General features: G+C 48.0%; 1 protein-coding gene across 10 annotated transcripts in view; it reads left to right on the forward strand.

Moving 5' to 3' along the window:
* RRBP1 (ribosome binding protein 1) overlaps positions 1 to 26,749 on the forward strand; it is a 441,849-nt gene that overhangs the window by 77,815 nt on the left and 337,285 nt on the right. The window lies entirely within an intron of this gene.

Here is a 26,749-nt window from a genome sequence, read left to right on the forward strand (position 1 = left end):
TGAGCAATAATGTAGTCTCTTTCTGCTGGCTCTGTGGGTTCCATACAGGGGTTAGGAGCCACCTCTTCAGTGGATAGATGGCATTGCCTGTATGGTGTGAGGAATGGGTACATGCTACGGGTCACCTCTGGTGCGGCCTGTTGTTGTTGGTGCTGCACTGCAATCATGTACTGAAGCCCATGTCGTGATGGTGGTATTGGGACCATCTTGGTGTGGGAAGGGGTGTGGTGTGCTCTTTTGTGCTGCGTGTCTCCATTGCCTCCACCTGTGCTGATTGTGTCCATCTGTGACAGATGGGAACACTGCTCAGGTCTCTTAACGGGTGCTTTTAGATGCCGTTATTTGCACCATGCCGGTAAGGGGTTTTGGGGTCTTTTCCATGCCGCTAATGCCATGTCCGCATGGCTTGTGATGGCGTGATATTAGCGCCATGGCGCTATTTCCGGTATGGGGGTCGCGCGCCCACGGCCTTGCCGCTATTAGTGGCACCGTACTTGCCGGGTCCGCTAATAGCGGTGGGTCAGGGTCGTGATTGGCTTGGGAAATTACCAGTACCGTTAATTCTTTACCGGTACCGGTATTCCCTTACCGGACAACGTGTAATGAGGCCCATTGTCCCTATTTACAAAAAGGGAAGTTGGAAAGACCCTAGGAACTACTGTCTGCTAGCATGTTATTATTAAAATTATTTTAAAATTATTCAGGCATTTATTGAGCACGGACCTAGCTTTGGAAAGCAATAGAGCGCTTATCAATCATACAGGGAAGAACACAGTGAGGGAAGCGGAGTAAAAAGGAGCAGGGAACTAACGGAGGGTGGGCAATTGGCAGCATGGTAAGGAAGACAGTGGGGAGAAGATCAGAGGCTTGGGTAGTGTGGGAAGTGCAGGATGTGTGGACCTAAGTGTTAAGGAGGAGCCATTTCTTGAAGAGGAAGGTCATGAGCTCTTTCCTGAACTGTAGAGGGGATGGGGCAAGTCCGGTATTGACGGGGAGGAGGATCCAGAGTCTTGGTGCATAGACAGACAAAGCCTGTCTTCTGGTTCTTTCCTTCCTGCACGGTCATAATTAAGTGAGTTAGCTTAGGGACTTCAGCATGACATCATCCAGGTGGGAGAGGACCACAGCTTGGACAGTGAATCTGAAGTTGTTTTCTGAGATGAAGGGCTTGATTTTCCACAGGAGCGAAAGATGGTAGCAGGCGAATTGTCATACTTGCTATGTGCTGTTTGAACCTGAGATGTCTGTCGATGTTGAAACCAAGGGACTTGGCACAGTGGGCCAACTGGGGTGTTGAACGAGATTCATAGCAGAGAATCAGGTCTGGATGCCGGGGTGTTAGTGTTGTTGGTCAGCAGTAGGGTTGAGCTACAGATAAGCTCTGGACATCAGGACTAGATCAATGTGAGCAGGTCTTGAGCCTGTGGATGTCTTCGATGGAGGATATCTTGAGGTAGATCTGCGTATTGGTGAATTTGGATGTTTTCTGGAGACAGGAGAGGGAAGACTTGAACATTCTTTAAAATCCAATTAGACCGGCAGGGTGAGTTCCTTAGTTTACATACTCGACATACTGGAATGCATTTGGCCCCAACGTGACTGGTGACAAAATATTTACCAGTGCTTTTTTGTAAAATGGTGTATGTCGCCATAAACTCACTACATATTTGGTGCAATGCTGTCAAGCATGCACAGCGAAACTAGTATTTGCCATTTACTGCAAACAAAGTGTGTTTGCAGTAAATGCAAAATACGTTTCTAACATCCCCATACTCGCCAGCAAGGTTGTGTATCATGCAAATGGTACTTGCCCTTCATAAAAACGACTTGCCAATGCTAGTGGGCTAGTAGATTTCGCGAGCCCTGGGAGGGTTCAGAGCGGTTCCATGTAAAGATTGAAGATCACGGGAGACAGGATGTATCCTTGCGGGACTCCACAGTTAATGCATAGTGATCTGGAAGAATCCAGTTAGCAAGGTAGGATTTCAATCGGCTGACAACGCTATCTCAGGTAAATAAAGATAAATGTAGATGGGTCCAAAAATCACTGTCTTTCCCCTCCCCCTCTCCCACGTGTAAAACTGAGGAAATATACCTGGATGATAAACTAGGTTAAACTTGAACAAGTGTCCCTATACAAAAACGTAGGGGTGCTGGTTGACGACAAATTGAAGTCTGTGTATTCCAAAACTATTCAGCAACTAGGTGTCCTAAATAGGTTTGTGGGCATCCAGGGGGTCGGGGAGTGGTGGGCGTTTATTCCATGAAAGCATTAGCAATTCTATATAGATTCGAAATTCTACCTAGTATGGTATATGGCGCTAAAATCTGGGCATGGGAATTCAGAGAGGTCTTGGATAAGCTGTAAGGCAAAGTATTGAAAAGCTCTTCTAAAGCTGCCCAATTCCTTGCCCATACAGTATATACGGCTTGAATTGAATCTGCAATCCATCCCCACCATGGGCATTCATAAAAGACTAATGCTCTATGGGAGGTTTTAAAGCATAGACCGGGGTCTCGGCTTTATAGGCTAGTACAGACCCACATGTTTGCAAGTGGTGGTGCGTAACTCCTGTCTGAATTTGTTATTTTTGACGGCTGAACGTTGGGCTCCATTTTTTCGATATACATATGTTAAAGACATTTTTATCTGCATATGAACCAGTGGTAAAAAGGGTGCTCTCAAACTTTAGCCTCTGCCTACCTTACTCCTGCAGGGCAGAAGTCGATTCCTCACAGGCTTCATGCCGGATTCATGGGTCAGCGCGATTGCTGGATGCTGTTTCTGACAACTCTGCATGTTTTCTGATGAAAAGTCCATGCCTTTTTGTTTTTCACCTACAGGACCATGGCAGTTATGTGATTGGTCCTAATGGGAATGAATTATACAAGCGGCCTTTGTCTGGGCCTCATAGAAACATTGCATGGGGTACGAGGTGCGCCAGCGAGACTGCTCCTAGGGCTGAAGGGGTAAATGAAGGGGTTTCAACACATCAACCCTAGAATTTGGATGCTGTGTTGGCCTCGTGCCAAAAGGGTACACTTGAAAATCTCTTGCATTGCGCACTCCGCCTACCATAGACTGGGCCTAGCTGGCTTCACAGGGATGTTACTGCTCAACCATCGGTAATCTCGATCAAGTAGCACTGCTCTGGTCCTTGTCTCAACCCGAGGAGGAAAAGATAAGAGGCTTGTCCTACTCCTTGTTGGCTAGTAAGCTGTGGAACATCTACCCAAACATTTCCACATTCAAGCAAACCACCTCACATTTGAGAAGCAACTAAAAACATGGCTTTTCAGCTAAAATGAAAACTGGATTTTTAACAAGTAAATAATAATACGATGGTTCTTGCTGGCTGCCAAACATCATAACACTTAATGCTAATAAGCACACGTTTGCTGCAATCCGGTTTTAGCAGCTGGTCAATCAAGACATGGCTATTCCCCATAGAGCCCTGACTAACCTTGCCCTCTTGAGCGAGTTAAACACTTCAGGTAGGTCATGGCAGCAGAGAACTTCCATGTAATCACAGAATGACGGCAAGAATAATCTGATCATCTCCAGCAGAACACAGGACCGAGTCCATGCCACATCTACGAAACCAAAAAAGCCATCCAGATCACATGTGTACGTATCGCACTCCATGCTTATGGAAGATGGCAGGAGGCAAAGCCACCGACCCGTACACATCTGCAACCGAATAGCACTCCGAACGACGCATCACACAACACTGCTGCCATTAGAATGCAGCTATGCCCACGACAATAAATTTGGTCTAGCTGGACACATAAGGAGTCTTCTACTTGCATACGCCCTTGCCAACTTCAAAGCTCCCATCTACTTGCCAGGTCGATATGGGTAGCTATTGGGCCCTGGCCACCCCTACACAACTAATCTTTGGCTAAATTGCACAACGCATTGTAAACTTCTCTGACCAATTTTCCCAAAACTTGCACTACGGTCCCCCAAGGGCTTTCACTTACAGCGCATTGAGGCCCTATTAATGGGATAAAGGCGCTATACAAATATTACATTCCATCAAACGCCAATATCTACAGAACCCTGACAAAGACGCCAAGTTTCCTGAAACCAAGCAACCATGCCATTAACACTCCTGAGACGTCAGCAACTAACGATTTATTCACCACATCCACTGCCCAGCAGACAGCCCACAAGGTCTTGCACTCTCCCTATCGGCACCCCACTCCAATCCATCATAACTCTCCCCTTAAGCTTGTTACCTCGCTTACAGCTAACCCACACTAGAGGTCGTTAAGCCACGTTAATACAACAGAACCCATTCTCTACACACGGGTAAACTAGTCCTTCTACTCGTCTTTGCCACTAACATGATCCCCTGGCCCGCACATTTTTTTTTCCATCATAGGGACATGTCCAGCGAGACCAATTTAAATGGCATTAGAACGCAATAGACGATCAGTTTGCATTACCATCTGTCTAAAATTAAAAGTAGTGTGCTACAGCTGGATTATTGGCTGTTTTAGAAAGGGGCGAGGGGAGGGAAGGTGCAGCACAGGAGGTGTCAAGTGAATAGCATTTGGCGGATGTTGGAGATGTAATGCCAGGACCTTTCACCAAAGGTGGTGGGTGTTTTGCTTTAGTTCCCAGAGAGTTGTCGTCATGGAATGCAGTGGCAGAGGGCACGCCTTTAAGCTTTTTTTCGGATTGGATTTAATCTTTTAATAATCTCGCGCAACTGAGAGGTCTTGCTGTCCTTCCGGTCCCCGGCACCGAGGAGCCACCAGCAAACAGCCTACACATCAAACCAGGGTAACATACGGGCTCCCTAATTTTCTTAGCGTAATCCTCCAAGTGGACTGGAAATATTCGCCTGATGTTCAAGAAAAAGAACTAGACGGAAGCGGTACTGCAGAAAACTCCCCAGACGCGGCAGAGTTTATCTTTCAGTTGGTCCGTTTCTCTGCCTTTACTAAATTATTCAGCACTGTGTCCTTAATGACTGTGCCACTTTGACTGTTGCCTGAGTAGTCAGTAGCTCAGAGTCCTCTCTTTCAGCTAAATGGCCCCCACGATTACCAAGACCTGTCACAGCCCGCCTTATATTATTTTCCCCTCACTTTGAGACCCATTACGAGGAGCCCTTTCCTTCATTTAATGCTTTCTGGGTGGGTGTTTGTGCCCTCTCAGCCCCTTCTTTGATTTAAGAGTTTCCTAGCTGGTCTCTTGTACCAGCCACACCCCTGTAGTGAATTCCTTCAGTAAATAGGGGTACCCTTGGAGAAAATGAGTAAATCCCAAGGACAAGTAGCTAGTTTTAGCGAACTCTCATGATGGTGGAACCTTGCACTTGACTTAATGCATGGGAAATGTAAAACGGGGATACTTTGCGCAATGCCACCTTGTACTCCCGGGCAGTACAATGTATTTTCTTTATCCACCCTGATTTATATACACTTGTGTAGGTGTAATGTGCAGTGCACTACATTTCTTACAAAGTAAATCCTTGTCATTTTGTCATGTCACACGTTGTATGTACAGTGGCGTAACGCAAAATGTGTGGGCCCCCCTGAGAGCCATGCTGAGGGGGCCCCCCCAACTCGGCAACAAATCACTGGTCAAGCCGAACTCTGGGCTGGCATAGATAATCACGCTTGCGAAATACGCACGACGTGCTGCTGAAGGGATATGCCACACACTGCACTAGGCGAAAGATATAAATGTGTTTTAATGCAATATACAGCACACTGTCTGAGAAAAATGTACTAAAAAGCCAAAGAATTTGCAATTGTTTTGTAGGGTAACACCAATCCCATCGATGCAAGTCCCCAACAGTGCACAGGAACATTAATACTTGGCTATTAAAAATGCCATGCCACAATGAAAACATGCCCAACTGGCTACACAATGTAGACCAGTGTAGACACATAATATTGTTACAGTAAAGCATGCCAGGCCACATTTAGACATACCTAGACTGGTTGCGCCAAAATGCCAGTCGAAGCATTAACACTCATCAAGAAGAGAACACACATTCAAGCCTGTGGCCTCTAACAACACAGCCAAACTCTTTAAAATCTGCACGGAACTGATCAACCCTGTTGCGGTCCATACCTCTCCTGTTCCCTTCCAAGCCCTCTGTATGGCTCTCATCGCACTTCTCTGCTAAAACCCCTGTCATTCATCTCCCCTTCCTCTTCCTCTCACGGCCCCCCTTGGCCATCTCTACCTCTCTTCCTCCTCTTTCTCTCTGACAACACCTGACAAGGTTTCTAGACAAGTCCGATCTATGAAAGTGTCATCCAAACAGGTGCTCCTCTGCTCCATAAAAACCATCAAGGACCATATTGACACCCTCGCTCCAGCCTTGGCCGATTTCTGTAATCGCTCTTTTGCCACTGGAACGTTCCCTTCTCCCCTTAACCACTCCCTTATGCACCCACTGCTCAAGAAGCCATCTGCTGATCCTGCCTGCCCGGCAAACTATCGCCCAATCCCCATCACACCTTTCCTGGGCAAACTGTTGGAAAAGCTGGCCATCTCCCAGCTTACTCTCCACACAGAATCTGTTGGTTGTCTCCATGACCTTCAGTCTGGCTTCATAGCTGCCAGAGGCACGTAAACTGCTCTCCTGAACACCTGTAAAGATCTGCTCTCTAACCTTGATTCCAGGATTCCTTCTGTCCTCATCCTCCTTGATCTTTCCTCTGCTTTCGACACGGTCAACCACGCCATCCTGATCAATCGACTCCATGAGAACCTGGGCATCACAGATCAGGCCCTTGAATGGCTGACCTCCTTTCTCTTGGACAGCCCCTCCCAGGACCAACTTGGTCCCTTTCTCTCCGCTCCATCCTCTTACCATGGTTTTTCAACCTCTACTTGTCCCTTTGGCCCACCTGAACTCTACCTTCTCCTCTAACTTTCAGTGTTATGCGGCTGACACTCCGCTTTCCTTCAGGCTCCCCTTACACTCCTCTACTCCCTCGCTCATTCCTGTCTATCTGCGATTCAGGATTGGTATGCCTCCAATGATCTCTGCCTTAATTTCAGTAATATGGCGATCCTTCTCATTTGGACTCCTGCCCCTGCTTTCCCTCTCTCACTCTGGCTGCCCACCTTCGGCCCTTCCTGTGAGGCAAACCACCTTGGTGTCATCTTTGAATCCACTCTTTCTTTCTCTCCTCACATCTTGGACGTCGCCAAGAAGTCCCACTAACAGCTGCTCCTCCTCAAAGGAACTCTTCCCTTTCTCACTTTCCCCCAGAAGCTCAATGTCTCCAGGGCCCTGGTTCTCTCTAGGCTGGACTACTGCAACAGCCTCTTTCTCAATTTGCCTTCCTCTACTCTCCACCCTCTGCAACTAATCCAGAACAGGACTGCAAGACTTATCCTTGGCCTCAAGCCCAGGGATCTTATCTCTCCAGCCCTGAAATCTCTCCACTGGCTCCCAGTTGCTGCAAGGATCAAGTTCAACAACCTTTGCATTGTCCACAAGGCTTTCTGGGCCTGGGGCCCTCACTACATCCAACGCTCTCTTCCAAAATATCTTCCTTCTCCAGCATTGGATCTTTCATGGATTCACATGCTTAGAATATTCCCCGTCGTCAGACTGGGAACCCTCGGTACACATATATATAGTCATTTCCAATAGGAAAAACTTCTGCCCTATCCCCGTCTGCGTCCTCTACGGGGCCGCCCACGTACGCCCCGTTGGACGTGATGGTATATAAGCCCCGCCCCCGCGGGTCCCTTCAGATTTCAACCGTCTCCAAAGATAGTGGGATCTCCTCGTGTATTTTCTTCAAATACTTATCGATTGTTTCTAACTCCTGCGAGTTGGTCTGTTTGGTCCGCTTCCAACTCCTACGAGTTTTGTTAGTTAGTCTGGCAATAATGTCGGGTAAGCCTCTTTTCCGCCCGTGTGCCACGTGCGGTCTAAAGAAGGTTTATGAAGGGGATGGCCATCTTGACTGCATCTACTGCCTTCACCCCCACCACTCGGCGGACCAATGTGATATCTGCAAGGGGTTTTCCCAAAAAACCCTGAAGGACCGGAATCGGCGACTGGTCTCGTGGCTGAACGACGGCGCTGGAGCGTACCCGCAGTCGGAGGTAGGATCGGTGCGCAGTATCGCCTCAGCGAAAACATCAGAAGCCTCCCGACGCTCACATCCGTCGGAACCTCCGGCCAAAAAATCACGACCTACGGGGAAGGACGTGCCTCGAAGTCATTCCTCTAAGGCCTCATCGAAAGAATCGACGAAGAAATCATCTTCCTCTTCTTCTTCGTCGAAGAAAGACAAGGACAGGCCAAAATCCTCCTCGAGCGATCAGAAAAGATCAGCTACGAGTAGAGAGGCGGATAAACACAGGGAGAGCTCCGCGAAGGCGGGACCGCCTAAGCCACCTGCAGGCCCTCCGTCGACGACGACGACGGCGACGATCCAAGTGCCCACTCCGTCACAGTCCCCCGCCTTTCAAACGGGCTCATCGTCGACGACGATTCCCTCGTCGACGGAGTTCCAGGCCTGGAGGCCAGAAACGTTCGACATGGGGCTACCCGACACACTGCTACAAGAACAGCCAGTTTCGATCGCCTCCAAAGAAGACGACGGCTTCAGAATAGTGAGCCCGGAAGACCTGGGGCTACGGCCCAGATTTCCTTCTGGTGCAACCTGCTCTCAAGTTTTCACCCAGCCTCCAAACGCCCAGGCTACTCTCTCCATGGAGGTACTTTCCTCCTTACACTCGCTCTTGAAGTCCCTGGACGAAAGGCTCCCGCCTGTTCCGACGACTCCTCTCGTCGACGAGCCCGGACCTTCACACCGCCCGACTAGATCGGTCGTGGGCCCAACTGCGCCAACAGTCCAGGAAGAAGGTGAGCTCTCGGACTCCCTCTCTGAACAGGGGTCAGCTTCTGATATCTCCCTCTCGCCGTCGAGAGACCCGTCATGGGTTTCGGATGTGGAGGTGGATCCTCCGAAAAGTCCCATTCACCCATCTCCACCGGATGACATAGGGGCCTTCCATTCCATGATGGAAAAAGCCTGCAAGGAGTTCGGTTTGACCCAACAAGAAGAAAAGAAGGACTGCTTCCTCTTTGACCACATGGGCAAGAATAGGCGTTCCGTTTTTTCGATACCGATACTGGACCACGTATGGAAAGAGGGCGTCCAAACCATGCGGCATCCATTCTCGGAACCTGCGGTCAAAGGCCGCGTAGAGAAAAAATTTAAAGATCTCTCTCCTCTGCAGGTGCCTCGCTCTGGAATAGCCTCTCTTCCCCTCTCAAACTTGAGCTGGACCACCTGAAATTCCGGAAGCAGCTCAAAACTTTCCTCTTCTCCTCTGCTTCCTCTCTCTCCCTCCCCTGCTGGCCTGCCTGACCTACCTGTCTGCTGTACCGACTGGTTGCTTGGCTACCCTCAGAGTCTCACTGAGTCCAGACTCTTTCTTGATCAGTCACCCTTGCACTGCCTCTGGGCCTACCAAGCACTTAGGGGCTGTAACTGTAACCCTACAGTCCCTGGTCGCTTTGCAAAACCCAGAGCCACGCTGCCCTGGCTGCACTTACTCAGAGCATTGCTGCCCTGTTTTCCCTCCTCTCTCCCTTGCACTCCCCCCACCCCCTCCCTTTCCCCTTGCACTTCTCGTTCTCACACTTGCACGATCTGAATGACACAAGGCTTAATAAGATCGTTTGTCTTGTCCTACCTCTATCTTCCCTCCCTTGTCTTGTCGCGCCTAGAAACACTTGTGTACCGGTGCATTTTAAATGACTTATATCATATCATTTGATCACAGATGCCCAGAAAAATATACAATGCCGCATTAAGACACGGCTAGACTGGCAGCACCCAAATGGCAGTCTAGCCAAGTAATTCACTTAGCAGGACTGCTTTATCAGAAATGCCCAGTTAAAAAAAAAAGTCATACCAAACTGAGGCATGACTAGACTGGCTGCACCAAAATGCCTCTAGCCATTAATACCACATATCATGCCTGCTTAACCTGGACATGGACAGCATTATGATTTGTTGCACAATCCTGCCTCCCCCACACATCCGCTCTCCCTACCACCCCTACCCCAACCTCCAAAATCAGCTCCTTGGCCCAGAATTACCTCCATGTCACTCTTCCTTGTCCCAGAGCTTACGTATGAGGCTCTTTGTCTCATAGGTAAGTACTGGGATGAGGAAGAGTGGGACTAGGAGTAATGAAGAGTACAGTTAGCTAAGTCAGGCATTACCTCTATCTCATCCCAGTACTTGTGTATGCAGACTGGGACGAGGAAGAATAGGGCTAGTAGTAATGAGTAATCAAGACATTAAACACAAGTATTGGTGCAACACCATTGAGTTGACTGGGATTCAGCAATCCCCCCTGAAACTTTGGGCTATGTTTGTTGACTCGACCTGGCTGACCTTTAGAGCAGTTGCCAGACAGAACAGGGCACAGATGTTAAATGGTACCTGGGATTCGCTGTTAACAAGAGCATAGCTAATACTAACAAAGCATTTCACTGTTCGTACCTGCTTTCAAATGGCAAATGTTTTATGCAATTGAAATCGTGATGTGGGTTTAATACTTGCATGCCAGGGAAGTGATTGGAAGGGTAGAGGGGGAACAGGAGACCACTCATTCTCACAGCAGTCCATAAGTGGGTGCTTTCAACCTTAAAGGAGAGAGTTAACTGCTTGTAACATTGAAGCTGCACTAGAATAGTCTTATTAGAATGGGTAAAGAAATGAGATGCCCCCAAACAAATAAGTTTGCCCCTCCCCCACCACCCATGAAGTTAGCGCCTCTCCCAACATTTGAAAGGTTAGCCCCCCGAAATGTAGCGCCACTGAACACAAGCACACACTCACCAATCACCCTATAAACACATGCACACCCAGTCATCCATACATTTAAGTGTGCACCCGTTCACCATACATTCACACGCGCACACATCATGGGGTTAAGGGGAGCCCTAATACTTAAAAATGAAATTGGGCCTCATTACAAATATGCCATTCTGGAAACAACGGTGCCGGTAAGCTTACTGGCGCTGTTGTTTCTGGACCGGCATATTACAGCTTTGCAGGCGGTTGCCGTCCCACCCAGCAGGTCAGACCTGCCGGGCAGAATGGCACCCACCCGCAGTTTTCATGGAAGCACTGGCACTGTTATTAACGGTGCCGGTGCTTCCGTGGTCCCCATTCCCATAGAGTCCAATAGGACTCTATGGAAATTGGGTCTTACCATTTGCCGGCGTCTGACTTCCCGGACCCCCGTGGTTGTAATCCCCTGGTGTTACCGGGAAGTTGGGCACCAGTAAATCATTACGGGTCCGGCGGCAACCTGCCGGTAGCACCGGCACAGTTACTGCCAAACCTGTAATGAAGTCTATTGTTTCTTCTTGAAGTCACTCTGACTTCATAAAGAAATCATTTCCGTTATGGACCAAACCATAACAGAAATAATTTCTTTGTGAAGCAGAGTGACTTCAAAAATAAACTATGGGCCTCATTACGCGTTTGGAGGCTGCTGCCTCCAAACTCGGGTCCGTGGTCCCTGAATGGGGAAATACGGGGCCATTCCAACCTTGGACGCCCCGGTATTTCCCCATTCAGGGAACACCTCCCCATTCCAGCCCCCGTAGGGCTCAATGGGAATGGGGAGAGAGCTAACGTTGTTAGCTCCCTGGTCCTGGTCCCCTTGTGGGACCCGCAAAGGACATCTGGTCTGACCAGACGTCCAGAGCGGGCCCCACAAGGGAACCTCGTAATAGGGCGGAATGGGATTAACGGCACCGGCACCTTTACCGGCGCCGTTAAACCCATTCCGCCTGCCTCATAATGAGGCCCTATTTCTTTTTGAAATCATAGGGCTCCCCCCACTCCATGACATGGAGGCCTCAAGCCTAGCGTCTTCCATGCCATGGGGAGGGCGGAGCCCTCAGACTTCAAAAGACATTTTCTTTTTGTAGTCACTCTGCCTTCATAAAGAAATGTTTTCTGTTACAGAAATAATTTCTTCATGAATGAAGACTGAATTCAAAAAGAAAAAAAATAAATTTGGGGGGAAAAATGCTTTTTTTTTCTCCAGTGGGGCCCCCTGCCAGGACATGTGCTGGCGGGGCCCCCCGCACCGTGGGGTCTGCGGGAGCCCCCTGTTACGCCAGTGTGTATGTACCATTTATATTTGCAGCTCAAAAACAGAACAGTTCTGTTGACATGTGGTTTTCCCTTTTCCTTTGTAGACACTGGTGTACCCTTGGATATTTGGTTTCAGAGTGCCCTGTCGTACAGGGAATCTGTAGGTTGTAAATTCCAGACTGATGATCTTCTGGGAGAGCTGCCAGGCTCTTCCCTTGCTGCCTAATTAATTGCTTGTTATCAATAGCCATATTTAATGTCCATGGTTTGGGTATAATGTTTCCTCCAGAGAAGAAGCAATGAGCATCTCGGTGGAGAAACATAATCTTTTGTTTGTGGATTCCCCTCATTGTAAGCTCATGGGGCCAGCCTCTTTTAGTTCTTCCATTTCACAATATGATATGATAATATGGCATTTATAACACGCCTATACACAAGTGTTTCAAGGTGCGACGAGGCAAGGAACGGACAACGATCTTACTAGGCCAAGTGATCTTGAGATCGCGCAAGTGCAGTGGGGAGGAGAAAAGTGCAATACATAAAATAGACCGTATATACATAAAACAATAAATAAGCGGTGCGGCCAGCTTAAGGCGGGTGCAAGGTAAGTTCAGATGTAGAGTGCTGGTTGGGGGCTGTAGGGATACAGAAACCGCCCAGAGTGCAAGGGTTGCCAAAGGTCGGTGCAGGTGTGTAACTGGCAGGGATGGGACCTGGCCCCGAGAAGCGAGGGTAGCCAGGTGACCAGTGCAGCTTTAGTCTCGGTCTCAGCCAGGAGTTCAACAGGGGAGGGGAGGGGAGGGGAGGAGAGAAAGCAGAAGCAAAGAGGAAGGTCTTGAGGTGCTTCTGGAACCAGAAATGGTTCTCCTCAGTTTTCAGAGAGGCAGGGAGGCTGTTCCAGAGGAAGGCCCCAGCTGAAGAGAGAGATCTACCACCAACTCGTTGCTTGGAAATGCGACTGACCCTGAGGGAGTTTGAGGCAGATGAGCGAAGAGCTCGAGAAGGACTGTATTTAGGAAGAGAGAGTTGAAGGTATTGAGGCCTCAGGCCCCAGAAGGCCTTGTGGACAATGCAGAGGGTTTTGAACATGATCCTCGCCGCCACTGGGAGCCAGTGCAGAGATTTCAGTCCTGGAGAGATACGATCCCTGGGCTTGAGGCCAAGGACAAGTCTTGCAGTCCTGTTTTGGATGAGTTGCAGAGGGCGGAGAGTAGAGGTAGGCAGATTTAGAAAGAGGCTGTTGCAGTTGTCCAGCCTCGAGCGAACTAGAGCCGGTGAGCTTCTGGGGGAAGGAAAGGAAGAATACCTCTGAGGAGGTGCATTTGGTGAGATGTGAGGAGAGAAGGAGTGTGTGGAGTTGAAGATGACCCTGAGGTTTTTAGCCTCACAGGTGGGAGCAGGAAGAGGGCCAAGAGAGGCCGGCCAGAGAGTGACAGGAAAGGAGGGGGCGGGTGTGCCGTTGAGGAGGATTTCAGTCTCACTGGCATTATGGCAGAGGTGATTGGCGGAGCACCACTCCTGGATAGCAGACATGTATATTCTTCAGACACATTCGTATTTGCATTTTGCCATTAATATGTTATTATTTATAATGTGCCTATACACAAGTGTTTCAAGGTGCGACGAGGCAAGGTAGGTGAACAGAAGGATGACCAAGACAACGATTTTACTAGGCCAAGTGACATGGAGATAGTGCAGGGGAGAGGGGAGGGGAGGCAAGTGCCAGACCTAGATCAAAAGCAAGTAGTGCGGCCAGCAGGTGGCAAGTGCGAGGGTTAAGTGCAGACAACAGGTGTCTAATAAGTGCAGGTAAGGGGACTGTAGGGTTTGCAGATACAGACCCAAGTGCAGGAGTTGCCAGGGGGCAGTGCATGTGTGCAACTTGGCAAGCAGGAACCTGTAGTACTTTGATCTTTTTGACTCATCCCAGAGTTATTCTGCATGACGATGTCAAGGAAGAAGATGGGCCATTCCTAGACTGCAGAGCCAACCAGCGTACCTTCTCAACTCTCCTAACCCCACAGCAAGTGCTTTTACACCTCCTAGGAAATTGGACTGTCCAGCCCATTCCTTAAATTAGTTTACTTAATCCCACTCTGTCTATCGCAGTCTGAACTAAATCATCCCAATCAGTTTTGGTGGATGCAAGTATTGTGGTTGTGACTACCCCTCCACCCCCTTCCAAACAAAGCACATTGTTAGACTAGGTCTTTTTGTTGATTCCCTCTTTGCCAATATTTTCCTTTGCTCTCAAATCGGGCTTGCATATTTATACCAACTGATGGCCACAGTCCTGGGATGAAAGTGATGTTTCAAATGTTACTACTAAGAATGGCTCATGGGACTAGTTTATCAATATTTGGGATCTACCACAAATCATACTTTTGACTTCCAAGTGAGGCCTTGTATTCAGTGAGGAGGATAATTTGGGCCGATCCTTTTTTTTCCCGGTTGTATTTGCCAAGCTCTTTGTTCAGTTGGAGTGTGTGGACAGAGAGGGAATTCCAGACTCTGAATATCTGGTGTGATATGGGGATGCACAGGAATCATTGAAGTTTGTGCTTTAACAAGACCCCCCTTTTGGAGTTTCCTTTTGGTTTCCAGTTCTACCTCCTAGTTTAATCCATGCATCCATGCATCCATGCTTGTTTCGGGGTCTTAAAAGGGACCTGACAATGCTAACAGTATGTATAATATCTAGGTGTTTGTGGCAATACTTGCTAGCACCTTGTTAATTAGGGCAGCACTCCATTTTTGAGCTGTTCAGCTTCCATTCTTATGCGACCTCTGAACGATTTGCTTCTTTTCCCCTCCTTTGCGCCCTGGATCTTTTTGTGGTCAGAACTCTACCGAGGACTCACTGCTACGGCAACTATTTTATTTATTTGAAAATATATGGCCCTTTGTTAGGCACTTATGTCTCCTAGAAAAGGGTTGATTTTAAACACCTCAGTTTGGCCTGAAGCTACTTTTACCACCCTACATTGGTTTTAGAGAATAGGCTGGTGGCAGCTGAAATTTTTAGCTTTTGGTGAACGTGTGTTTACAGCAGGTTTTTACCACAATAGTAGTGCAATGCATCTTTTTGGTAGCCAGTAAGGTACCAGTTTCTAAGTTCTTGCGCTTGTTTGTTTTTTTGGCTAACCCTTGGTTTGGGGGAAACCGCGAGGCAGGCCTGAAATGGCTTTTGTGTAAACGTGGGCTCGCTTTGAGCCCCGTTGTGGACCTGTGATTGCGACTAGTTTAATCTGATCCCTGACCCTAGATAGGCCAGGACACTTTGCGGTTCACTGTTTTTAGGGCCAGATCCTTGGCTGGTTGCTAAAACCTTTGTCACTGCACTGTCATTAGAAGGATAGCTTGGACCAGCTCATGAATGAATGGTGTGTAAGATCAGAATCCGCAGACAGACACTGGCATGTTGAATGACAAGGCCTGAGCCTCTCTGCCCTACTCTACAAAGGAAAACCTAAAAGGGTGCTTGTCAGGATATCTTACAAGACCAGTCCTCTGTCCAGAATCCTGTGCTAAGCGGAGTTCTGTCCCTAACACTATAAAAGAAAAAGATAACTTTCACAAAGTTACAAGTAGGGCCCTTGCCCAAATAGAAGAATAATGGCTGGTTTCTGATCCCCACCCCAGTGCCCCTTAATCAAAAGGGGCTAATCGCCAGGATGCACAGTTCAGCCAAATACACTGAATGCCCCTTCAGCCTTTCACTGTGTGTGTCTGTTGCCAACCTCTGGTTTGTCTCTAGTCTACCAGGGCTGTATCTCAGTTTCTTGTATACTTGCTCAATTGGGGACACCCGGCTCATATCCCTACTGTGGGTTTTCTCCGGATAAAACACCTCACCATCTTGGTTATGTGGAAAAAGCTTCCATATGAATGTATGCCTAAACAAGAATTCAGGAACTGTTTTTACACATTTCAGTTTAGTAGAGGCAGAACTGCTTCTCATAAATTGCATAATATTTCAAGGTTCTGATCAGTTTCAGAAAAAGGTGGTATATGAAAAAGCATCCCTTTGATAGCAGACACTCTACATTTTGTATGCTTTGTTTCTATTTTATGGTTCAGTTTCTTGTTATGCTGTATTATTCAGGGTCCTGGTATATTTTGTTCAATAATGTGAATTTAAAAGTGTGCCATTTAATTGTGCAATCTATTGCTTCTAGTCTGAGGTTATTCAGTGTTCATCTGTTCATTGAACATACTTTCATTTTATGAAAGGTTTCTGGTAGGGCTGTCCAACCATGGCTTTGTCCCACTTGATTTTAGGGATTGCCTGTTGGAGAGATGTATTATTTGTATGCTTCATCTCCTCTCCTAGTGAGACTCCCGGCACTTTTTGCTGGACATCTGGACCTTTTTCTTGCTACCCTGAATGAGTGGAGCCTTTGTCCACTCATTAATTTTTATTTGCTCTGACTTTTGGAACTCGGTTCTCAGTGTTTTAGCGTAAATATGGAGTCTACTTCCCTCCATCTCTTAAGGGATCTGTGTTTAACTTTTGCAGCACACAGCTTCTTATGGGCAGTGTTGCTGGGAACCATTTGGGTTCTCCTTTGAGATAATTTCTTTATCCTGGAGTAACTACAGTTCTTAAGGAATCCTTCATGAAACCTTGTACCATAAGAAATGAGCACACGCCACCTTAAGGGGATACCTAGTATCCACCTTCTCTCTGCCTCTGGGATATTTTAGTCACAGACAGCCTTCTAGTTATGGCTGGTGGCAGTGGACGTGTTCTACCAAATATTGCTGTATTTTACTGCAGACTGTATTCAGTCTCGGTTGGGCACAATGGGGTCACCTATGTTCTAAGATTGTGGCTCATTTATTTTTCTGTCATTTATAGCATGGTCGACCTTTGTTAGCCCTTCTTCCATTCTGTGTGTGTGTGTGTTTAATCTCGAATACCCCACAATAGCTTTTATTTATTTTTTAAATAGTCACATATGGCATAGCACACTTTTGCCATAGCTGAGAACGTAATGGCTACCCTTCATTACAGCTAACTCGCATTAAAGGCAAACATGAGCGCATTTGGAGGGGCGGTGGGCAGCAAAGAAACGTTCACTCCCATCAGATGTGCTGTTAGGAAGCGCCGATGGACACAGCGTTACTTGCTGATATTGCACGCATGGCAGGAAAGGGATCAAAGCACACATCTAGTGGAGACTCGGGGACGGCCGGAAAACCCAAAGACTCTACGCTATTCCCCAGAGACCCAGAGAAGAGCGTAAAAACCCAGAGTCTTCGGGTTAAACCCGGAGGTTAGGCAGGTATGCTGGCCATGTGTGCACGGATTTGCAGCCGTTGTGGTTGTGCAGCGGGCCAGAGGGGCCTGGAGTTGGTGGGGCCGGGCTCTCTGTTCTCAGCATACATTTGTGTTGCACGGACATGTTTGTGCGGTCACGCTTTTCTAGCACATTTCATTTTGGTGGGCTGGGGTGAGACCCACAGTGTGACTGGGTGTATCATCTTGGTCGGGTTGCAGCTTCCCACACCCTCCCTGTTTTTGTGAACAACACAATGAGTGGTTAAGGGTGAAGAAGGTCCCGAGGGCAGACATGAACAATAGAAGAGCTTTGTTGTTTGCAGCACAATAGGTTGCTTGGTTATGATGTTGGCAGCGTAATGTGTTTTGCTGGATGTCTGCAACGTAATCTGTCCATGTATCGAAAATCTGCAGGGAAAATGGTGAGCGTATTATTTTGCAATATAATTGTTAAAGAACGCAAGGCTATTAAAATGAAGCAAAGATCTTCCATTTTGTTAACATGAAGTTGGATAGTCTCAAGCCCTTGCAAAGTTTACCCCAGAAGGTTCATTTGTCTCCTTAATTTGGTGGAGAGCATTAATAAGTTGTGAAATACATGGTGTGTTTTGCTGAGATGGCTTGGTCTCACTAGACTTTGCTTTTGCTCTGCATTTCAACTACTGTGGTAATGGCGATGCCTCTGTTCTGTAAGTTCAGTAATCTTAACTAGTTGTTGGCCAGGCATGTGCTTCTAAGAACAGCTAAGAAGGAGAGGATGTAACGGGAAAATGTATTAAAATAATAATAAATAGGATAAATGTGAAATGGGGGCAATGTAACATACACAGCTTTAAGTGGGATTGGAAATCGAGTCGAGGGCACCGGTTGGGGGTGTGTGGCCTAATGAGAGCCTTCTTTCGATTAAGGGGGGGGAGCGGCGGCTGGTAAGAGGTGGAGCTCTGGCACACTGGCATGATCTTCTTTAATGTGCCCAGCCCTTCCTTTGAAAAAAAAAAAAGGCTGGCCGCACCAGAAGGTGTGACACCAGTGTGCCCCAGTTCGCACCCAGCATACAGCCCTTTCATTTAAGGAGTCCGCTTTAACCACGGGCTCCTTGAATAAAAGTGTCTCTGTACTTGCAACAGGAGGAGGGCTGGAGGGCCCAGTCTCTCCTTTTGTTTCCGAGTAACAAGTCCTCACCCAAAGGTGATGACTAGTTACTCGGAAACAAAGGGAGAGACTGGGCCCTCTATCCCTCCTTCTGTTTCAAGTATGTAGACATCAGGCAGCCCGCACTGCACGGTTACACAAGCTGTCTGGAGGTGTCAGCACTTCAGGTTAGAAAAAAGAAAAGCGGGTGCCTTTTCTTTTTTCTAAACGGAAGTGCTGACACCTGCAGGCAGCTCGTGTAATCGTGCAGCCTCTACACGCGCTGCCTGAGGTGTCGGCTGGCTGGGGCTAGTCGGGGGTGGGCGCCAGCTCAGGCGCCCTTTCTGTAGACTGCCACAGGCCTGGCCCCGGCCCACTTAAAGCCCTGTACATACGTCCGAGGATTGAGATTTCAGCCCCAAGTTTAATTCTGGCAGGAGTGGAATGAGGTGATGTAGATTGGGGATTGCACGATATGTAGGCAATGCTTCATTCAGTAAGGCAGTAAAAGACGAGGGGGAGCAGTTCTGTCTTTTATCCTCGGGAGGTACGGGAGGCTGGGAGGGTGGGGGGGGACCCTACAGTCAGTCTGTTCCTCGTAGGAGTGTGCCAGATTTCTCATTCCAGAATTTCTTTTAAAAATGCCACTGCAGCCACCCCACTCTGAAAAATTGGCAGTTTTAAAAATGCATCACGATCCATGCCCTTGACCCCCTCAGGTATAACAGCCCTCTGGCAGCAGTGGGGCTAAAGCTGCTCACACTGGCCCCAAGGGCCTTTAAAACTCCATCAAAAACATACATGGAGTCAGTCCTGGCGTCTTTGGTGCCAGGCTCATTATCAGGAATAAAGCAATATCAGTTTTGGACCTTAATCCAACATGGAGGCCTATTACACAGCTCAGTTCTTTAGAACCAAGCCATGCGGCTAGTGTTTTGGGTGTGGCTGGGCCTGGAACTACTTGGCCTGGAACTACTTGGCCTGGGCTATTTAAACCACACCCAAACAGCACAATACGCTTCACGTTATTCTGCACTCCTGCAGCGTAACGCTCACTGTGTCCAGCTCCTGCTCATCTGCTTCTCCGGCGGCCCAATCCTGAAGCCCTAGATCTGGATTCCATTAATAACCTGGAAGAACAAGAACCGCATTAGCGAGCAAGAACGCTTACCTGTGAAGTAACCGGCCTTGAATCCATCCTGCGCTTCGCTTACCTCACCCATCTCCGGAGTTCGCCGCAACCTGCAAAGGTAAAGAAACATGTACAGCATTAATAGCAATTCTTACCTGGGCAAGCAGCAAGTCCTGGCAGCACCCTGTGCTTCTTACCTCACCCATCTCCGGGTTTCACTGCAAGGAAGAAGGAACAAAGTCGGCATTAACAAAGCAATTACCTGGGCAAGCAGCACTTCGATCGCTCATCACTCCGGAACATCACCGCAACTTGTACAAAGAAGAGAAGAGAACACAGGTTAGCAATTAACACCAATACACAGCGCAGTGCTCTGCGCAACAATGACTCACCGTTGTCTTCGCCATCGGCATGGCAACTCCGAAATCGCAACCATCCCTGTGAAAACAAGAGACATTGTTAGGGTACAGCGTAGTGGAGCAAGACGCCGAGAAGACAAGAGAAAACGGAGGGAAAGAGAGAGACAGAATAAAGACGGAAAAGATATTATAACTCACCTGGAAGACAGCAAGCAGAGTTGGAGTAACAGCCGGTCTGGACCCGAGATAAGGGCACACGGACCAGTGAAGCAACTAGGTCCATGGAACGCCAGCACCAACCACATGCCCCTGCACAGACACAGGATGGAGAGTTCAACACACAAAAACCTAAGGCGCTACCCAACGTCTGGCACATAACCAACCAGAGAGGGGTCCGGGATAGCGCTTAGACCTCCATCCAGTATCGTGTGGCGTCCCCGTGGATACCAGGTGAGCATAACAAAATGTTTTTATTTTACATAACCCCTACTAGTAAATTAAGTTTGCTGTTATGGACTGAGGTAACATACAGAAAACAGCGATTTGCCCAGACATACACTGTTTGGCACAACAGAGAAGCTGTGTTCAGAAATCAATTCTCCGGGTTCCAGATTACACACCTGAACCTAATATGTCCCTAACGTTGTAAAGTTGTTGCTTCCCATGCCAACATCCAGTTACCAGAAATAGTATTGCGCTCCTCCTTGCCCCTCTTGCTACAAATGCGGAGTGCGCGGACAGTGCAGTTTGAGAGGAGTGTTTCCCCCTGTGGGGCAGTGCAGGGTGTTCAGGGGGGGGGGGGGTTGGTGTGCAGCGAGTGCAGGCGGTGAAGGGTGGTGCCACATCCTCATTGTCCGGCTTAGCGGGCAATGGGGATGTGGTGTGGAGGGGTAGTTTGCATGGTGGGTGTGGTGAGCGTTGCATTGCCCGCGGGGCACCTTGTTAAGGATTTGTGGAAACCCTTCCCAGGGCACTGCTGGAAGTGTTAAATCCCACCCATCCCGCCCTCTCGCAGAGATCGATGCATTGCTCCCAAGCGCCAAATAGGGTGCAGGAGCCTTTTTCCATTTGTTTCCGTTTACGACTGATTATGGTTTTAGCTCGGAAATGTGTCAGGCCTGCAGACAGCTCCTTGGACTGGACTTGGCTAGCCACAGCGCATTAGAAAGGATACACATTTTACGTTTAAAGTGTGATTAGGTCAGGACCCTGTTTTGTGAATGCAGCTCCAACCCGAGTGTTTAACTCTTAAGGAAAAACAAAATGGAGATATGATATATATTATAACGCGCCTGTACACAAGTGTTTCTAGATGCCGTAAGACGAGAGAGGGGGGCAAGACAAATGATCCCAAGCAACCAGTCGGCGCAGCAGACGGGCAAGTTAGCAAGGAAGCAAGAGAGAAGATAGAGGAGAAAAAGGGCTTGAGTTGCTTCCAGAACTTAAGGTGGTCTGGCTCAAGTTTGTGAGGGGCAGAGAGACCGTTCCAGAGGGAGGCACCTGCAGAGGCGAGAGATCTAACCCCCACTCTCTGCTTGCAGAAGCGTCTGACCCTCAGAGTTGGAGGTAGCTGAGCAAAGGGCTCTAAAAGGAAGCTATTTTGGCAGAGAGAGTTGGATATAGTGAGGGCCCTGTCCCCAGAAAGCCTTGTAGATGATGCATAGGGTCTTGAACTTGAACCTTGTCACCACCGGGAGCCAGTGGAGAGTATTCGGGGCAGGAGAGATGCAGTACCTGGGCTTGAGGCCAAGAATAAGTCTTGCAGTCCTGTTCTGGATTAGTTGCAGGGGGGCGAAGAGTAGAGTTAGGAAGATTGAGAAAGAGGCTGTTGCACGCTGGAGAGAGCCAGAGCTCTGGAGGAGGAAGTTGAGAAAAAGTAGAATCTCCTGAGGATGTGCAGTTGGAAGTGGGCCTTCTTGACAAGGTCCGTGATGTGAGGAGAGAAGGAGAGCGTGGAGTCTAAGCTGACGCCAAGGTTTTTTGCCTCCCAGGAAGGTGAGGGAAGAGGGCCCAAGGAGGGTGGTCAGAGTGAGTGAGGGAGGGAAAGCGGGAGCAGGGGTCTCAATGAGAAGGATCTCTGTCTTACTGGCATTCAGGCAGAGATCATTGGAGGCGCACCAAACCTGAATCGCGGATAGACATCAGGAATGAGCGAGGAAGGAGAGGAGGCTGAGGGAAGCCTGAAAGAGAGCGGAGTGTCATCCGCATAACACTAAAGGTTAGAAGAGAAGGTGGAGATCAGGTGAGTCAAAGGGGGCCAGATGGACGTTGAAGAGCCAGGGTGAGACGATAGAGCCCTGGTGGACACCACATGTGGAGAGAGGTGATGGAGAGAAAGGACCCAAGTTGAACCTGGGAGGGTCGGTCCCAGAGGAAGGAGGTCCGCCACGCCAGGGCCTGATCCGTGTTGCCCAGGTCGATAATCAGTTGATTGATCAGGGTGGTGTGATTGACCATATCAAAAGCAGAGGAAAGGTGAAGGCAGATGAAGGCAGATGAAGACAGAGGTCGAGATGGAATCCAGATTGCAGAGCAGATCGTCATGTTTCTGTTCCTCTGGCTGCTCTGAAGCCAGACTAATGGTCATGCAGACTACCAACAGATTCAGTGTGTAGAGTAAGCCGGGAGATGGCCAGCTTTTCCTGGAGTTTGCCCAGGAAAGGAGTGATAGAAATCGGGCGATAGTTTGCCGTACAGGTAGGATTGGCAGAAGGCTTTTTTTTAGGAGTGGTGCACATGGGAGTGCTTGCGGAGAGAGGGGAAAGATCCAGTTGTGAAAGAATTATTGCAGAAATGTGCCAAAGCTGATGCGAGGCAGGAAACATGGTCTTTAATAGTTCTGGAGGACAATGGGAGCACCTGTTTTAACAACACTTTCATAGATCAGACTTGTGAGGAGGAGTAGGAGGAGTAGGAGGAGTAGGAGGTGGAGGAGGAGGAGGAGGAGGAGGAGGAGGAGGAGGACGACATACAGGTCAAGGTCTTCGAGGAGGTGGCAGATGTCAGAGAAGTGTTTGACAGCAGAGCGAGAGTTGAGGGTAGCAATGTGGAGCAGGTTGCCACTTTTGAGACTTCTGGGGTGGGGTACAGGATTGAGGTGCACCCAGCGGAAGCGGCAGAGGGGCCAGAGAGTGGGCAGAGGCAGTAGACCAAGGAGGCATAGGGGCCAGAGAGGGGGGGGGTGCCAGAGCAAAAGCAGAGGAGCCAGAGAGGAGGAAGGAGTAGCCTGAGAAGGGAGGAAGTTGATGAGACATGGGAGACGCCTACTAAGAAGATTGGGCTGAGGGCCCTAGACCATGACAGGACCATTTAGATGGACCTTGATGATGGTCTTGGAGGATTGGAAGTAGGCCAAGAGGGCCTCCAAGCAGGTCCCACCATTAATGGGAGAGGAGCAGAGAGAACAGAGACCATATGAGTGTCCAGAGGTCTGGAGAGGGAACAACAAAGAGGCTGTCGGTGAGTGTCTTTTTGGCAGAAGCGCTGGTGTAGGTATCGGCAATGGGAAGGCCTGGGTTGGAGACCAGGATATCCCTCTTGAACTTCTTTTTTCCAGACTTATTGAGAGCGATAGGATAGGAGATAGAGTAGCAGTTTGAGAAGATGGGAGAGATTGAGAGCACCATCGGTGCAAGGAGGCCAGATGGGAAAGCGAGTGAGTGAGGGGGGAGAAGCACAGCCCAGAGCCATCCACCACAGGAAGCACCAGAGAGGGAGGGTTTACACAGAAGGAGGCGCACAGGAGACACAAGCTGGAACACACCACAGGGGAATGCAGGATCAGTGAGGACAGGTAGGGGGGGGACAACACACTGCGAGAACACCCAGATTAAACCCTCCCAGAAGAGGGAATAAGGCCTGGTTTTAAACACAGCAGCAATGCAAAATAATGCAACTTTCCTAGGGAGATGAAAGGGATGGCTAAACAAAACAATTGAAATGCTTATGGGAGGTGCGCTAAGCGAAATAGTCATTTGAGGAGTGTGCCATTTTAGTGGGGTGCAATGATTGCTTCCCCCTGACCGCACAGCACCTACCTGGTTGGTTACAGAGTGCTGCAGAGTGCACCAAAGTTGAGTCTCTCACCCAAGAGGAGAAATGCCAGGAAAAAGATAGCGTTAAATGCTACCAAAAAGTTTAGCTCTAAGTGGTGCTCCAGCATGAGGGAAAGGGTAACCACACCAGCAAGGTCGGGTAGTAGAGTGCATAGTCTCCTGGATCTGGTGTAGGTTGCGGGCACTAGGATTTTTCAGCTCTTAACCTAGTTACCTCCGATGTCTGTGGTGCAGAGAAAACGTAATTTTAAGAGTTAAATCTGCCGGGAAGAACGTGGCCTCACCATGCACAGAGTTGACGTACACAAGGCATGCAGTGCAGAAAACTACAGCAAAACGATTTTAAAAAATGGAGGGGGAAGTTCAAGTGGGCACACTTCTCCCGAGCTGCCTGCCTTTATTACTACTGCTGGAGCTGTCTCCATGTTTTCATATTGAAAAATGCTCTGTTCATCAGCGGCAATAAGCAAAAGTTCCCAATAGGGGGCTTTTACTTGATTGCTGCCGGGAGAGCACAGCATTAACTTTTCCATATGAAACTGCTTCAGCTTAGAAAATAGCTGCCCCAAGTGTTCGAAAATCAAGACTTTAAAAGTCATTAAAATTATTTTCCACTTGAACTTTTTTTTTATTTTTTTTGTTTAAACCATGCCAATATATCTTTTTTTTATTATGGCCAAATTTTTAAAGCATAAAATGTTTGAGTGGACTACCCCTTTAACTGTGATGCAGTCCATTGTTTAATAATTTACCCCAGAAACGTACATCACTTTGAGAGTGTGTTCTTGCATGGCAATGACACATCTTCTTATTTTAGAGGACACTTTGTGCAGGCCTTTAAAGCCAAACTTTTCTTCAGTGGTTTGTGTTTGATACACATTCTAAATTGGAACTCCCACACAAATTATCTGAATGTTTCCACTGCTCATTTTATTGTCCTCATTTCTTTCTCATTGGTTGCATAGGGCATCTGTGCTCCTTTAAAGTAATATAAAACTAAAGGCAATGGTGTTTCCTTCCCTTTCGTCGTCTGTTTTGGAGAAGTGCTACCCTTAAGTCAACGTTGCTACCATCTTTTGCAATTGCAGTACACCTTCCTTTTTTGTAATTATCTAACACCTTAATGAACACAGTTTTAACCGCTCTGAATTCTCGGTTGTACTTATCGTCCCACTCGAACGTGGCACTAGACGTGGCCAGGCTTCATAGCAATGTTGTTGTCTTCGAAATTTGGTTTGAACCTGTACGAATTTGGCATGCCTAGAATTAACATTAGCCAGAAGGGGTGCCCATTCTATTGTGTTGACCAAGGCTCGATGCCATTCTCTGCAATTATGTGACCAAGATATTTCATGTAGTGCCTTGGAGTGTCCTACCAGCCACTGCTAATTTTTTAAGCACACCTTTGAGACTCTCATTGTGCTATTTTTTTCTCACCATATTCTAATCTATTGGAAGAAGAGGACTCTCTTGTCTCTGAACAGTGTGTACCAATGTATTGAAATGCAGATAAGCTGACACAAGGCCAAAGTGTATTAGTATGAAGCTTCTGGAATAATGGTGGCCATCAAATGTCATGAGGACCTGGGTATTTTAACCTGGTGGTATACAGAGGTGGGATCCAGACTTGCAAATAGCTTAGATGACCACATTGAGAATAATAGTTCTTGTATGTTTGGACGGGGATGATGATTCAGTTTAACCTATTTGTTCAGGGCCCTGAGACTGATCAATAGTCTTTCCTGGTTGATCATTGCTTCTTTTATATGATTGTTTGTTTTTCGGGTACTCTCACTCAAGTTTCGCTTCAGCTTTCATGGTAACTGGAACGTGTTTTAACTTCTGTACTGCTAATTTTGACTTTGCGTGCACCCTGATTTGTTGCATGAATCATTTGAGACCAGCCACGCCCTGCCTGAAAAGGGCCTTCTCTGAGATTGCTTTCCTTATTGTTGCAGCTGGCAATCTTGTTGCAGCAGCAGGTTATCTTGTTGCAGCCTATCACTGGTTTCGACAGCATTTGATTTCCGTTTTATTTGCAGGCTCTTTTGATGTATCCAACTCGAAAGTGCCGTGGAACCTTTCCTAGATGCGTATATCTTCCCCTCTGCAAGTCTTCCTTTTGAATTCCAACTCTGCATGGACCCAGCCTAGTAGGATGATGCACAATGCACTTGATTCAACAGGGTTGTCTACTTTTCTTAGGGTTCTGACGACAAAGGTAGCATCACTGGTTGACTTTGGCTATAGGTGATACTTGGCTCCAGAGTCTACTATCATGGTGATGGGTTTCCCATCAATGTAGACAGGGGCTGTAGGTCTGAGTTCTTATTCTTATTGGCCATGGATGTGGCTGCCCCTAGAAGATCCTCACAACATTCTAAATTATTTATCTCACTACGATTTGCATTTCCGGCAGTGTATGCCTAAAATAGGACATTTGAAAATCATTAAAAACGCACGTACACGTGTACGTCTTCCTTTTAAGAACACCTGTTTAACCTAGAATTGTTTTTAATAGCGAATTCCACTAGTGCTAAAACAGCTGTTGAGTGGAGGCCTCGTCAAAATTGCCGTGAGCAGCTACATGGTAGATTATGGGAAACCGTATATCTGTTACATAAAGCTACTCTTAACTGTTCTCGTCCAGCTCTGCTACTCA

The sequence above is a fragment of the Ambystoma mexicanum genome, chromosome 4q (genome assembly GCF_040938575.1).
Source record: "Ambystoma mexicanum isolate Mex_15411 chromosome 4q, UKY_AmexF1_1, whole genome shotgun sequence".
Lineage (NCBI taxonomy): Eukaryota > Metazoa > Chordata > Amphibia > Caudata > Ambystomatidae > Ambystoma > Ambystoma mexicanum.